This window comes from Octopus bimaculoides, chromosome 2 (genome assembly GCF_046866305.1).
Source record: "Octopus bimaculoides isolate indiv1 chromosome 2, ASM4686630v1, whole genome shotgun sequence".
Lineage (NCBI taxonomy): Eukaryota > Metazoa > Mollusca > Cephalopoda > Octopoda > Octopodidae > Octopus > Octopus bimaculoides.
The window spans coordinates 107751786-107769662 of record NC_142929.1 but is presented as its reverse complement, the minus strand read 5'-3'; positions in this window follow the sequence as shown (position 1 = coordinate 107769662).

The window sequence follows — 17877 nt, the reverse complement described above, 5'->3', positions numbered from 1 at the left end:
AAATATTACATAAAAATGCATTGTAGATGGCATTTCTATCTGTATACATTGTAAGAATGATGATGAATGAATGTATAGTTGCAATAGCAGCCACAACACAAGGAACGGAAAAGCAACAAAACCGCCCACAAGAACCAATACAACTACTATCACTGCCACAATGAGTTTCAGAACAACAGTAACAACCATGCCACCACCACTATCACCACCACCAACAATAGTTACAACAACGATGACGACAACGACAGACACATGAATCAACGATGGGGCTTCTACGTGATCTTTCGATTTGCTAGATATAGCAACCAGATTTCTTTTAATTCACGTCTTACCGTCCCAGTAAAGAACAAGATAATGTGATCCTAAATACTCGGAAGATATACAGAGAGAAAAAAAAGAAAAAGTTGACAACGGGACGGTCACAGCTCGAAGATCTTTGACTACCGGTCTGCTCGATTAGGGATGACTTAGGTCTATATATATATATATAAAAAAAAAGAAAAATATTGACGACGGTACGTCCCATTTCGAATGGAATGATCTGATGTACATCAAGTTTCCATAGTAGTGGATCTAGATTAAATTCGGATAGCTGGTCATTTAGTTTGACCACCAAATAGATACCATCCTTCTTTAAAGCAACGTATACTGAAAACTGGAACAAAAGAGGCTATTCTGATGGCAACCTCCAAGCAACGATGGCCAATGTTAACGAAATCTTTCTAGTGATTTAAATCTCATTGAAGCCAGATATGTTAATCTCATTGAATCTCATTGAAGCCAGGTATGTTAATCACGTTTGTTGTGGATAGATCTTTCTTGGTTCACGCAGGTCTGTATTTTAACGACCACACTATCAGTTTGTTAGCAACCTGGCTTTGGCTTAAATCTTAAACTCGGTATTTAGCAGAGTTACAGGCTGGAAATTATCAATTATACCTCTCTTGTTAGCCTCCTTCACTAGAAATTACTCTCTCTTCCGTCTCTTTTGATGACAGTAAGTCTCTTTAGTCTCTTGATGGCAGTGTTACCTTAACATAGCACCTGAGTCTTCAGACATCAAGGGTCACTTTCATCTGAACTCCGCCCGTGTTGAATACAGTCATGATCATTAGGAGGCTTTGTGGTGAACAGTATTAAGGGGAGCCAATGTAGTTTCTGTGGTCTGTTCATGTTCTTCCGGGAAAATCTTCACTCACTGAATGTTTGTTTATATAAGCGACACATCATGTAACTTAGTTTCACGTCACCCTATATAATAATAATAATAATAATAATAATAATAATAATGATAATAATAATAATAATAATAATAATAATAATAATAATAATAATAATAATAATAATCATAGAAGGAAATAAATGCTTTCTAATTGATGTATCAATATCAGCAGATGACAACGTTTCCCTAAAAGAAATGGAGAAACTTTCAAAATACAAAATACAAACTTTCAAAATACAAATTGAGGTAACTCGAATCTGGAATCTAAAAACAGAAACAATTCCTATCATAGTAGGTGCCTTAGGTATAATAAAAAAATATTCAGACAAATACATAACAAAAACACCAGGACTTACAAATATATATAACATACAGAAAATTGCACTACTGGGCACTGCACACATCCTACGCAAAACACTTTCGATACAGTAACCATAAGAGCATCACAGCAAACCACAGCACATACCCAAGGCACACAGAGCTGCGCTCGGTAGTGAAGTGAAAACACGTTATAAAAATAAAACTACTGAATAATAATAATAATGATAATAATAATAATAATAATAATAATAATAATAATAATAATAATAATAACAACAACAACAGCATCAGCAACAACAACAATGACGATGATGATGACGATAGTAGAATTTTCATCATTCACAAATGACGGAACTTCTTATTAAATCTATCCTGTACGTAGCTGGTATCTGTTTTGAACGATACTGGGGACAGAGACTGCAAAACAAACTCTGGTAGGATTAACTCAGAATATAAAGGGACGTGATTGGATGAGGCAAATTTGAGCGGCACTTTGCTGGTTTTCCCATTCACTGTATAATTAATAAAGCTTAAGACAGTATCAATAATTAATAAAAGAAATACTTGCACAAGGAAACACAATTTGTGGGAGGGTAACAGCAATTACATCGTTATGTTATAGATTCTGAAAAGAAGACGTCGGTGAGATTTGAACTCAGTACGTAAAGGATGTAAGTAGATATCGTACGGTATTTTACTCCAGTCTTTTGCCGTTGTGCCAATCACTGCCATTACACAATAATAAAAATAAGAAAAAAATCTATGACAGAATCAGTCATATTTTACCCTCAAGGCGTTTGTCTCAGTTCCTGTTACAATTTCCAGCTAATATAGTAAAAAACTCTTGTCTACTTTCAATTATGCGTAGACGGCACAATTACTTGAATATGAAATCAGCTTTACGAGTATCACGTGATTTCCGTTCGGCGCTGTTTTGGACCGAACTTGTGCACGGTATCTTTTCGATCGTCGACTTCCGGCAGTTTAATCAGGCCTACTTCCGACTCTGCGGAAGCGATGCGTGTTTAACTGTCATCATCTTTTTGTCCACCACATCGAGTGGTGCCGGTAACAAAAAACAAAATAAAAAGTTGAGAGTTGTAATAAGAACAAAAAAAAAATGTGGAAAAATATAATAAAAAGAAAAATGGAACTGGCGGAACGAAACGGTTTTATAGAAAAAGATACAGATTGTTCTGGAAGAAACACGTGTGTGTGTATGTTTGTGCGTATGTAAGAAGGGGAGAGAGGGAGAGAGAGAGAGAGAGAGAGAGAGAGAGAGATAGAGAGAGAGAGAGAGAGAAAGAGAGAGAGAGTGAAAGGGAGAATGCGAGCATAAACAGAGAAATAAAGAGTTGGAATCAAGCTGAAAAGCTCAATAACATTTGATAACCGAAAATGTTGCAGAAACCCTAAGAACATAATCGAGACAATACATACTAATTATCATTAACTAAATTAATCAACGTAATTTGCGTATATCAGTTATTTTATTTTTATTTGTTATTGCTATTTAACATTCCAATCGTTTTGTTTGTTTGTCATTGTATTTTGTGTTATAATCTGTATTTTAGAAGTTCAATAAATGTACCTTCTAATTCATGTATCGTTATCCGGTAGCTTGCATAGTATCAGACGTAATATATCTCTACATGCGTTGAGTAAATAGAACGCTATTATGTTTTATGTCGTGAGAAAAAGTGGTTAAGCTTTCAGAGAGGAGCAACATCGGGGCCATGTCTAGAGGTTTTGTCTCTTTACGTAACGCAAACGGCTATTTAATAGACTGCACTTCTAATAAGGAACATTGTCGATAACTTTTCGATTTCTTGAATTTTATCTTCAGGGCTTTTTTTTTCCCGTTTGACTTCAATAATGATATTTCGTAAGGTTGTGTGATGAAGGAATTCGCTTCGCAACCGCATAGTTTTGGGTTCAGTCCCACTGTGCAAGCGTCTTCAGTCCCCTGAAGAAGTGTCTTCTACTATATAGCCTTGAGCTGACCATTGTCATGTGAGAGAATTTGGTAAACTGTGAGGAAGCCTGCCGTTTATATGTATCTGTGTATCTGTCTGTGTTTATCTCTGACCGTCTGAAATTTGGTATAGGTTTATTTACGTCCCTGTAACTTGGCAGTTCAGCATAAAATACACTTCTAGAATAAGTGACTCACTTAAAATAAGCACTAGGCACATTTCATTGACCAAAGAGAAAAAAAACAAGATACCCTTCAAATTAGTACCCCAGCATAGCCGGGGTGCAATGACAGAAACAAGAGAATAAAAGAACGTACTCTTCACAGAGAAGTAAAACAAAGAAAAGACGTAAAATTCGGTTTCAACACATTAATAATTTCCCCTTTGCTGTCCTATTAGGAGATAAAAAGAGTAATTAGCGAAAAGGTAATCGAAATGGTGGATAAAGAAGAATGAAATGAGAGATGATCGTTTTGTTTATGACTTTATAATCGACTGACTTTTAACCTCGCCTGATAAAATGGAACCCTGTTTTATTCGTATATTAACTTATCTTACAATATTTACACCTTCATTAAGCTTCGGTTTTTTTTTCTTCCCCAATAGTTAAGGAGAAGCCTTGTTCCCTAGATATGAAGATAGACTGCATTAGATTCAAACTAAATTTTTTTTTTTATTCCTGAACTAAGCGTTATACAGTTCTTATTCACATGCTATATGCATATTTTAGAATTAAGACATATGATAGCGATCAGAGAAAAGAAAGTAGATTAAACAAAGCAAATGTAAATTTAACTCTGAAAATAAGATTAAGTGTATAAATATATATATATATATATATATATATATATATATATATATATATACATACATATGCGTGAGTGTGCGCGCGCGCGCGCTAAAACATGAATATATGTCTGTGCATGTTGTTATACGTTTTAATACACACTTCAGAAATAATATTTATTTGTTTTTCTCGTCTTCTATTTTTGTAATTATGGCAATTGTTTTCTGATTACCATCAAAATAACCTGAAGTAAAAATTTTATTAGCAAACGTTACACTTCTCTACGCAAACGATGTTTAAGTTAGCTCTGAAGTCCAGTATCTGAAACTATCACAACGAATTTCATATATTATGAAACATACGGCGTAGATAAAATTGGACGTCAGAAACCAAAGCAAAATAATGCAAGGAAGATTTATGTGACGTTTGGCATAGTAATGGGTCTTGAGAATGTATTTTCGTTAATCCGATTACAGGGTTCTTTCAAATCTCCGATCAGAACCTACCGTAATCTCTTGTGCCATAGAACCTATCAGCCATTTCTTAAGAAAATTTATAGAAAGCAGATTGGCGGTATGTCGGCTACACAGCCGATATACCTTCAATTCGACTGATTAATTTCTTTTTATCCTGGTGCTGTGGATTGGTTGAATTGGTAGAACTTTGGGCAAAGTGTCTTGTGGTTGTGTTTATTTATGTTTTAGTTTCATATAATTTCTCAGGGGGCTGCTTTGCCGTTCACGTTTGTAGAGATGGTAAAAAGCTCACTCAAGAACTAGAGTCGATATCAATGTTCCCCCATCAATTACACACCTCGCGCGCACACACACACACACACACACACACACACACACACACACACACACACACACACACACACACACACACACACACACACACCACAAAAATCATTAAAAAAAATTATAAACTGAAAAATGACACCTAAAAAACAGTTAGGAACAAACGAGAATACAAGGTTCACAGCCAGAAATGGTTACAAGTGTTGACACCTTTGCATTAGAGTACGGCAGTGTGGTCAGCGCTGAGGAAACTAGCAACATTTACCACTCCACACATATGTACTTCCCTGTATGTTTTTAGATACTTTTGATTGACATTTTGTACTGGGCCAATAAAGGATTATTGTTGAATCGTTAGAGCGTAGGAAAAATATGTTTTGGTATTTTTTCCAGCTCTTTTAAGTACTGAGTTCGAATCTTGCTGTGTTCAACTATTGTTTTCACCTTTTCAGGGTCGATAAAATAAAGTACCAGTTAAGTACGTGGTCGATGCAATCGACTAAAAACTTCACAGATTGCTAATTTTGCGCCTAAATTTGAAACAAATTTTATAATTGTTACGTCGGTGAAGGCGGCGAGCTGGCAGAATCGTTAGCATGCTGGGCAAAATGCTTGGCGGTATTTGGTCCGTCTTTACGTTCCGAGTTCAAATTCCGCCGAGGTTGACTTTACCTTTCATGCTTTCGAGATAAATACCGGTTGAGCACTGGAGTCGATATAATCGTCTAGCCCCAACTTGCCCGAATTTCCGGCCTTGTGCCTATAGTAGAAAGGATTATTATTATTATTATTATTATTATTATTGCAGTTGTTACGAGAATTGTAATGACAAAGACAATGATGAAAGTGTAGTGGAACTGATAATGCTAGTATAGGAGTTGATGCTGTTATCGTTGATATTGTTTTTGTTGTTGTTGATGATGATGACGAGGATGATATAGCCATTGTCATTCACGGTAGATGAAAAAACGAATAAAAGATGTTGCTGAATCATTTTCTCAATGCTTGATAGGATTTTGTCGCTGAAAACTACTACATCTATAGAAAAGTTTTGTTTCCTCACACGAAAAGAGATGGAAATTGCTGCCTATATTTACCAAATATTGCAACTGCAATACTTCATTTAACTTAGTCAATTAACTTGAAAATTTCTTTTCGCCAACAATTTGACTTGATTCCTTTCGATTTAATACCAAATCCTTTGTAAAGTTAGATTAGTTACGCAGAATATTATCAAAGGTTATGAAAATATATGGATTGGTAATCAGTTTTACAATTTCAATGCTTACGAATCTTTTCTCTATCTCAAAAATGACTTTGAAGGCTACTTGTCTGGCCCTGTTTGTTGAACGCACTGAAGGATTTATTTGCAAAAAGAAAAAGTTTTAGCCTCGAAGTGGCACTTGTTGCACCATTTCTTTTTATTTCTTAACCAATATCCTTCGACAATATGGACTTCATCGATTCAAGCGTTTATTTGTTAACATTTTACAATGGACTTTTGTGCCCGAGAATTCTCATAAGATCTTCTCAAGGAATTTTCCTTAAAATAGCTTTTCTTTTCTGAAAACAATTTCCCTTAAAACTTCATTTATTGATAATCTTTTGAGTAAAAATATATTCCACTAAGAGTTTTCTGCTTATTAAACTTTGTCGAAATCTACTTAAAACCACATATTTGACAGAATTTTGTCATTTTTTTTTCAATCTCACACCAAGCCACTTGATTTTAAATTAAATATTGACTACGTAATTGTAATGATGGTCGATATTGCCATAAAAAGAATTGGAGGAAGTTCTGACCACTGTATGGTAGGCTATGTGATCCATCGGCAGGCCATATAAAACCGTGTACTTGGTCTTTAAAACCAGATATATGCTTCTGTATACTCGTATCTTGTTAGTTTAATACTACTAATTAACTACCAAGGATTTATCAATCTCAATATTAGCCATGTCATCTTTATCAAATTCACGGTGCAATTTCCTCAATGGATCATGCAAAACGTACTCACATCGGGTTTAAAAACCCTAATGTTTTCATTCCAATTACTGCGTATAAAAGTTCTTTAATCTTAGTGGGGGCACTACGTAGAAACAAATCGGCTCCAGTACATATTCTATCAGTATCTGTTCCTGAACTGGTAAGTTGTGGCCACGTAAACAGCCAATACTGGTTGTCAAGCGATAGGAGAGCAAACACAAAAATATACACATATAAGCATACAAACACACACACATATGTATATTTGTGTATACAACGGGCTTCTACAGAGTTTCTGTCAAACCATACACACTCATAAGGTGTTAGTCGAATCGGGGCTATAGTAGAAGAATTTGTCCAAAGTGCAGTATTGTGAAAGTGAACCCGAAACTCCGCGGTTGAAAAGTAAGCTCTTTAGCCACACAGCTATGCCTGCAACAGTTTATCTGAATACAGTTATTAAGAATATTATTCCCACTATAAACTATAAAATCCACAAGAAATCAACAACAGCAATTAGAAACGAAGGTAAAAAAAAAGAAGCAAACATATTTTTTCAGTCTTTCAAAGAAGCCAGCGAATATTTGACTTTTAAAAAAAAATATAAATACCGATATTCAATATTCTTTACAGGAAAGGATAAAAAGAAATATCCCATTTTGTTATATTTTTGTTACATTCTACTAGTAAATTAAGAAGAAGCCACATTAATTTACTTAGATACACAAGTCCAATTTTTCGTCACTCACCACTCTATGTATAAGAAATTACCATTATACTATTAAGAATTTAACTAGCTTAACGTGCTACAATTAGTTCTAACGTTGTGTGAATCATTCCCCTAATATAACCCGAAATATCTATACTTTTGATTAACCACTAACAAATAATTTCCAATTACCAAAATTAAACTTTAAGTGATACACTTTCAGTTTTATATATAAAGAGGTTAATTAATTTTTAGAAGTTCTTGTTTTTGTTTTAACTTTATTGACTTCTGAATATTGATTTTCAATGGGTTATATTAACTATTAGACTATTAACCAGATAACATACTTCCCAACACACGGCAATATATGATATTAAATATGCGACAAAAGAAGATGGGAAAAAGCTGCATTCATGTACCAAGAGCCTCCTAAGATGAATACTATATCTTAAATAAATTCACCCGACACACTTATTGTTCCAGGCTGTTTTACTTTATGGTTAATTCTTAAACTTGTATATTACAATTTATAGCCAATTACTGACCAAGTAGAATCTGTTTTTACAGTTGGTTACCAGCTTGCTATATAGGACTTTATAGCCAGACACTCTTCTAACACACTGAACTTTACACTACAAATGTGCACAGTTTGATAACAAAATTCGAGAAAAGCAGAAAAAAAAATGTCGTTTCACACTCGAAGGATGATTTATGTGCGGAGAACAAATTCACTTTCGTTTTTTTGCCTGTATTTTTTTATTTCATTGTTTTTTTATCTGTTAAAACTCTGTTTACTTAAGGAAAAGGTAAATAAAAAGCGAAATAGATATAAATAATCAATGAATACCTTTCTCGTATATGATTGATTACAGCCAATAAAAGGATAAAACGTGTTATTCTTTAGTAATAATTATACAGAGCAGCAGCGACAGATGGTGAAGATGTAAAATAAATTGTGAAAAATAAAAGTCAATCTATTGTAGAACGCCGTACATTTTCTATTGTGCTTGCGTCGATCAGTTGCTTTGCAAATGATGGCTTCATCCAACGTCGTCGGTGAAGCTGTGCTCACAGAATGTTCTGCCACATCATTACTTGATTATTAAAACCATGCATCAAACTCATTTGAAGAACATTAGTTAACCTTCACATTAAACATCTTTAATTCGTGTGTTTCCCGATGTCGGTATTGCACTGCTCTTTTCCCACGACAGCGAACATAAATAATACTGCATGATTCATTATAAATCACAGAGGTAGCTGTTTTTATTCCAGGTGTCGCAAGTTATCTCTTATGATATTCTTGTTGGACCATTTTGGTCACTGAATAATCTTTATATGAAAATATTCGTTTGATTAACACTTGCGCCACGAAAAGACAGATTACATCTCTTATTAATTTTATGTTCTGTTTGAAATACATCAATCGAGTGGTTAAAGATTTCTACTTTGCTTTGAGTAATATTCTTGAACACAACATGATATCTACATCTAGACTTCATGCTTATATAAACATTTAATGTTTTCTCCTTTTATAATATTGACTTGCCATTTGAGTACAGGGGATATCAATTCATCGGAAAAGAGAAATGAAATTCTGTGGCGATCAGGCATTTTTCATGAGGTTTAACTGATGAAGTGAGAGGACTTCAACTGGAATTTATTGGTTGGAGAGAACTTGATTCTGAATGGGGTTTGCCTAATCGTCTCGTAAAATCAAATTATCTAAAATGTCATTTTGTTTTAAGGAAGAATGTTATGGATTCCTTATACCCGAGTGTAACACTGCTATTTTTTATCGCCCATACATACACCAACGATATGTTGATACTACTTGTAGAAATATGTACCTGTCGACAGTAAAGGATACAGCCCTGAGTTTGAATTATTTTTCTCCGCCAACCTCATTACATCATTAGATGTATGGGTAAGTTCCGCAGGAAACGTATATAGTGAATTGGTTTATCAATATTAGGGAAATCTGAGACGAATATTTTGACAATATTTTGAATGCAGAACGAAGGGAGACGGGACTAAAAATTGACATATGTATCTTTCATATTTATCCTCTTGTGGCATGCAATGTTGAGCGTAGAAAAATAAAATGAGATTAATGATTATTTTTACAACAAAGGGACTGGTAGTAACTGAGAATTATATGCTAAGGTAGTAGCAAGGGTATTAGCATCATTACGACTCTGGAAAAAATTTTCTGAGTTCAAATTCCACCGTAGCCTACTTAACTTTTTTCACCTCGTGTCTACAAGAGTCCCAGGAGTATAGATGGTATGTTTGTTCAATCAACTATATTTCTCTTCTGTGCCTATGTAAGTTATAACACATAATTAGGCCTTAAACAAGTGAAGTTTTAATGTTTTCTGCATTTTATTTTCGTCGTCCATGCACATGCGTGAGGTATAAGTGTGAACTCGTTGAGTCCAGTACCACAGAAAGGATGCAAACTTTCAAACAATACAGTTCACGATCTACTATTGATTCCTGTTGTAAACATTCCACATCACTTATAACGAACATAATTCTTAGCAGCATGAACATCATGCACTCTCATTTCCTGTATTAATTCGAAAGCTTCTCTAAACGAACGAAAACTCTTCTATCGATTCTATGTCGTTGTCTATCTTATTAGGATTTCAAGATGGCATCCGTATATTTTTAAACTAAACAATACTAGACAAAGGGAGTAAAAACAGCATAATCAAGGAATGGAAAGATTTATAGCACCTCCTCCCCATCAATCCAATTTGAAAGCCGATATACTTACAAGAATTGGTATTATCAGAGAAAATTGTTGCACACATATTATTGATCTCTAACTGTCCAGTCCAGTGATCAACTTCGATTCCTTCGATTGGATTCTTTCAAATTTCAACACAGTAAACATCAGTTGATTAGATAATCTCTCTAGGACATTTTCGGATGGAAATCGTAGCAATTTAATTTAATAGTTCTTAGAAGCGTTTAGCATCATAAGTATCGCATAAATATACATTTATATAATTCTCTCTCTCTCTCTCTCTTCTTTATCTAAATTCTGCAGGTTTGAGGTATGTCTGTAGAATTATTGTTAATTCTTTACTGGCGCGCAATATTATCAGACATCAGTTGTCTTCTAAATCTTTCGTGCAATATTAGAAGCTTTAATAATCCTTTCTACTATAGGAGGTGCTCGTCAATTACATTGACTTAGTTCATGACTGATACTTATTTATCGTCTCTGAAAGGATAAAAGCTAAAGTCATACTCAGCGAAAAGTTAACTTAGAATGTAAAATCAAAGGAAATGCTGCTAAGCATTTTGTCTGGCGTGCCAACAATTCTTTTCTATTATAGGCACAAAACCTGGAAATTTTTTTTGGGTGGGGGGGAATAGTCGATTACATCGACCAGTACTCAACTGGTACTTATTTAATAGACCCCGAAAGGATGAAAGGCAAAGTCGACCTCGGCGAAATGTGAACTCAGAACGTTGCGGCAGACAAAATACTGCTAAGCATTTCGTCCGGCGTGCTACTGATTCTGCCACCTCGCTGCCTTATTAGAAGCCTAAATGAATAACATTTTCAAATTTTGGCACAGTGACAACGATTTCGGGAGAGGGTTAAGTCGATTGCATCGATCCTCACAGTAATCAACAGGTACTTATTTCATTGACCCCGAAAGAATGAAAGGTAAAGTCGTTCACGGCAGAATTTTAACACAGAACATGAAGACGGAAGAACTGTCGGTAAGCATTTCACCCGACATGCTAGCGATTCTGCCAGCTCACCGCCTTATTAGAAGCTGTAATAATAAGTATTAATTTGTTTTTTGGTATATATCGTTCACGCATCAAATCCTTATATTCAATTAACATCAGATTCATCGCTGAATATCGGTGTGAAGCTGGCGCGACAAAAAATGTAACAACCTGGACAGTTGACAAAGTTTATTTCATTCCAGTTTCTCTACTTTTATATCTGTTACAATACAGTGTAAGAAGCCATCATTAGCGTCGATATTAGATTAGAATTCTATGATGCTTTGAGTTACAGTTATCTGAGACTATAGAGGATTAACCCTTTAGCATTGAGATTAATCTGTCAAATGTAATGCTTATTTGTTCACATTATTTTGAACTAATTAGGTTCAAGAGGGGTGTCCACAACATTTGCTTGTAACTTTGTTAATTCTTTACATACAGATTTGAAATTTTGTCAGTATGTGCCTATATACCAGTGCTTTACAGTTATGTAAGTTTGGCTGATCTTTCTGATTGAATTTGATTTTTATGGGCAGGTAAATTTAATTAACAGGTGTAAAAGCAATAACTTTATGGATAAACACTAAAAATGAAACTCTTAATGTATCTTACCTGTTTGATTTGTAACGAAAATTATCCCAGATGTCAACCGCCAACAATTTTACCACTTTTCAAAATGAAGTACATTAATTTGAATTAATTAAAATACAGGTATAATCGATACAAGATTGTATTCTTTCTCTATATTTCATTCAAACATTTTCATTGAAAATAAAGTACAAAACTCTTTTACTTGCCAATATACCATTGGCTATGTACTTTTATGCAATTTAATGAGTACATTTACATAACAAAATGCATATAATAAATAGCTCATTAACAGGTAGAACAAAGGTGAATACAGGTATGTAACATACTGAAAATTAATATGTAATTCTCACTTTCACAAAGTTGTAATAAAATGAAAGGAATATATGATTGCATTTCTATCAAACTAAAAAATATAACGAGGTCATATTTCAGTCATGAAATTGTCTAAAGCACTTTTACACAAGAACACTTTGCAAACTGAACACATAAACGAAGTTTCAACCTGATACTGTTTTGCAGCTTTTCTTTGCAACAAACACAATCTGCAAACTTTCATTTATTCTTTCCACTTTATGAAAGTTAATATTTTCTCTATTGACATCATCCTCAGTTAATTTTGCTTTTCTCCCAGTTCTGTGCTTTCTGGAAGAAAAGCCTTCACGTAACTGAGATGCGATATCAACTCGAAATTTCATAGGGTCGTAGTCCTTTGGTGGCGGAGTTACCTTGTGGCTTTTTACATAAATAGTATAGGAGTTAACAATAGTTAATCACTAAAAACCACAAAATGTACCTCCACCGTTTCTTTCTAAGTCCTCTGACTGGGTAGTATGTCTGATACTGATCGGATTTGTTGACACCACCCTTATATTTGTTATAGGATATATTTAATACGGGTTTCCTCTCAGCTCCAATACCAGGTTGTTCATTGGTAGACAGGAATAAAATTTGTCGTTTGTCTTTATATAATATTACAAGCAAATTTTCTTTTTGCCTTTGAAGAATGTCCCCACTTTTTTTAACTTCGTTGTTCTTATTTCACAGGGTAGCCTTTTGCGATTGCTCATTACAATACTACACATGTAAGTGTTTTCATGGGCAAGATAGTTCAATACTTGAGCATTGGGAGGTAGACAGTTCTGTGAAAATCGGGAATTGTGGTCGATGTAGTAATTTTCAACCATATTGCCGTAATGTCTTTAATATCATTTTCATCACTTTCACTATCAAATCTTCGTCGTCCGACGAAAATTCCTTAACATCAATATCAGATTCGTCCGAAGCCAAATCACTGTCGCTTTCTTTTACATTTTGTATATCAACAATCGTAAAACCTTCAAAGTCGGAATCGCTACTTACCGATGTCATATCGATAAATACTAATACAAACACTTCTCTTCAAACGTTGAAAAAACTATGTGGTCTCAAAAATTTCACCGTATTCATATTTGAATAAAGGCAGGAAAGGCTTTATCTCGCATTATCTCAAAGCTACGAGAATTCAATAACGTGATTTGTTTATTTGTTTAGCAATTTCGTAGAGAAGTCGAATACGGCCGGATTTGGCCGGTTCAAACAAATAAATTTCGGCTGGTTATGGCCGGAATGAATTCTAAAGAGTAGTGAAATTTGGTAGACGGACAGTGTTGAATCTCGTCGATGAGACTATTTCTGTTCCTGGGTGGTAGACTTAATACTTCCTGCAGTTTAACACCACCAGGGAAGGCACGTGATTTAATAGTTACGGTGTTTGGCTCCTAATCATAAGGTCGCGCGTTCAACTTCTAGACCAAGTGTTGTGTCCTTGAGCAAGGCACTTCACTAATGTTACTCTAATCTACTCAGCTGTAATGAGCACATGCCCAGTGTTTGTATGACCACTACTCCTTCCTGCTATCATAACTTGGATGTTCTGCTGTGTCAGAAGTGCAGAAATCAAGTGGGTGTCCATTTTCACGACTACATAGGCACCTTAAACAATAAGGGAAAGCATCATTATTGTTTCCAAGCTATGCTCGCTTGTGAATGACGGCTGTCTCTGCTGTGCTGTTTTTAACACCACCACTCGACCCAGCCCTTCTGGGTACCATTAGCGGAATCAGCTCTGCTATAGGCATTTAAGCTTGGCCTCTTCTCTCGGAATAACTTTTCCCATCCCTACCACAGAGTTGGAGGCCATTAAAAACAGGAAATGTAGGTTGTCCTTCATCCCCTGACAAACCGATAAAAAAAGCAAAAACAAAAACAAAAAAACTTTCGAAAGTTTAACTGCTATTTTGTATGGGAAATGAAAGTGAGGTGAGCATTCAAAACATTAACCTCAGGATTTGTAATAGAACAATGCATTTGACTGATAGGCCACTTACTGGAATGTAGTTTCAGTTTGCAGAAGAAATTAGATACTGTTCCAGATGAAGTAATGTTGTTCGATGTTGTTAGTAAAGTAACAATTCAATTGGTAAGTCGATGAGATGTGAGACAGATTGACTGTTCACAGATCAATATAGTAATGTGGTTAGCGTCCTGAAATGGTACACAGTTGCCTCGCTTGACCAATGCGCTCTTTGTTGACATAATGTTAGTTTTTCTCCGATGACTAATTAGAAATTAACTGATGAGACACTCTTTGGCAGCGTCAAAGACACCTGCCAACCGTGGTGGGTGGAAGAGGTAGTGGGAAGAGGTAGAATGAAGCGAGAGTGGTTATAGTTAAAACAGGGAGGGAGGGAAGGCGGGGGAATAGGTAGGGGTGGCAAAGATAAAGAGAAAAAACCCACAGAAAAGCAGTAGGAAGTAAAATGACTAAAAGTCATACACGGCACTGCAATTACAAATGAGAAAGTGAGAGGAGAGAGAGAGAGAGGGGGGGGGAGCAAAAGTGAGAGAGAAAAAGAATGAGGAAGAGTGTGAGTACGGGAAGCTGAGATTTGTTTGCGTGAATGAAGCCATCAACGGTGGCTAAGGACACCGTTGTTTAATGAATGGACTCTATTGATGTAGCAAGCGGACCAAACTGTACGACTGTCTACCGTGTATTCACTGCTCTGTCTTTGTAAGTGATTAGTCATTTGGTTACAAACTGTAGTTGATAGCGAACTAATGCAGAACTAATAGAAATTTTGTTCAACGTAGCTAGGCAAGTGAGGAGTTGGACGGAGGCAAGCGGGGACATGATGGTAATAGTGGTGATGCTGGTGGTGGTGGAAGGGAAACGAAACGGCGAAAGTGGTGGAACGAATAGACGAATAAGATAATACCTGTGACTGTAAGGCAAATGTAACATAATTAAATAAATAAATGAAAATAAAACATCATTGTACAATAAGATTTAATTTCTTATTTTACCATCTCTGATTTAATAAGCAAATTCTTTTCTATTCGAGGCACAAGGTCCGAAATTTTGGGGGAGGGGGCCAGTACTTAATTTATCGACCCCGAAAGGATGAAAGGCAGAGTCGATCTCGGCGGAATTTGAACTGAGAACGTAAAGACAGACGATATACTGCTAAGTATTTTGCCCGGCGTGCTAACATTTCTGCCAGCTCACCGCCTTATTTAAAAAGTCGGACTAAATGCTGTGCGGCATTTGTTGTGGATCGCTGTGTTCTGAGTTCAAATACCACCAAAGTCACATTTATCTCTCATCCCTATCAGGATCGATAGATAAGGTATCAGTCAAGTACAAAAGTCAATTCTTCTTCATCTCTCCCACTCAGCCTTTGTCTTGATGTTGTGTACGTTGTGTTGTGGGAAGAGTTGAAGGGAATCAGTCACATCAGCCCTTTCCCCGGAAGTGTTAAGTGAGTGAGTTCGCAACCACTTCTCATACAAAAATTAAAATGGTACTGGGACCATCGATGAACGGTTCATTCCGTGACGGTAAAAAGTAAAGAAGTTTTAATGTATAAATAATTAAAAGAAATTTAGAGCAATTTATCGAAAGTCTTCATGTCATACTAATATATTCTTTTACTTGTTCGAGTCATTTGACTGCGACTATGCTGGAGCACCGGTGATTTTCTTTCTTTTTCTCTTTCTTTTTTTAATAAATACTGGCTGTGTGTTTAAGTGGTTTCGGGTTCAGTTCCACTACGCGGCACTTTGGCCAAGTGTCTCTTACTATAGAGAGTAGCGAATTTGGTAGACGGAAGCTGTGGGGAAGCCTTATATATATATATATATATATATATATATATATATATATATATATATATATATATATATGCAAATGTGCTTCTATATGGTTTTTTGGAGTCTGTATACTCTCTGCACCACTTGAAAACCAGTATTTGTTTGTTTACGTCCCCGTAACTTCATGGTTTGGCAAAACGATGATTTCAACGCACACGATTCAATTATTAAACATTCAAATTGGAATGAATAAATAAAATTGAATATTAAATATTTACGGAATTTTGATTTATTGTCGAGTGACTTTTGGTCAACCCTGTATATACAGAGTGCGTAAGATATTTGAAGACAGATCTATGCTTATAAAAAAAAACATAAATAATATTAGATAATAACTTTATTCATCAAAAAAAAGTATGAGGATAAAAATAAACCTTTTCTATAATAGTGTTCAACAAAGCCACCTTCAACTTCAACAACTGCTTCTATAAGAGATCTAAATCATCTACATACTCGAATCAAGTGGTCCTGGTTGATTTTGGACACTACTCTGACTATGGCAGCTTTCAAAAAAAATCTTTGGTGTTATGGGTGTGTTTATTGACCTCTCTCTGAACAACGCTCCAATGGATTCAGATCTGGAGAATTAGGAGGCTAAATGTTCGGGGTTATGTCTAATCGACACGCAATGCTAGAGTTTATAGACAGGAATCTCTATTCTATTATAACAAAAAGTTCTAAATCCAAGATGGCGCTGAATCTCACAATTTGATCGGCTGACGCGAGTGAAGCGAGTCACACACAAAGGGGACTAAGTTACGTGAGAAAAAGAAAAGAAGCTTTCGTCGAATTTCCTAATACGGCTATAAATTCAAGCACTTTGCAACACAAAGGCCACCAATGCAGGAATATACTTCAGAAGCCAGCGGTTTACATTTATTCGTATGAACCGAATGGTTAAGTAATTCGCTTTGCAATCATGTAATTCAGAGTCCACTCACACGGCGAGACATTTGGGCATTTACCTTTTTGTTATAGCATCTTGTTGACTCAAGTTTTGTTTAGAGACCTGTTGTGTAGATTGCACATATAACTGTCCAGCTGTATCTCATACCGAGTTGGAAATCTCATCTACAGATATGGTAATTCAACGCTTAGACTGTTTCGTTGTTTGAACAAATGGACAAGCCATGTCGAAACCCAGGGCGATCCATTTATAGATACTGTCCATTGCAAATATACGTATATTTCTGACCTGCACGGCATTCTTAAATATAAGCAAATGTATACACACGTTCAATGTACCATGTATACAGGCATACATACACACATTTACACATATACAAACACATATACACGAACATACACACACAATCTCTCATACACACCCATATATATATATATATATATATATATATATATATATATATATATATATATATATATATATATATATACATATATATATACATATAACATAAATATAGCTAGTTATTAATTACATAGAGTAGACATATATATCTTCTCTAAGTCTAGAGATTTTCCCCCTCTCTCTCTATCTCTCTCTCCATACATGTATGTATGTATGTATGTATGT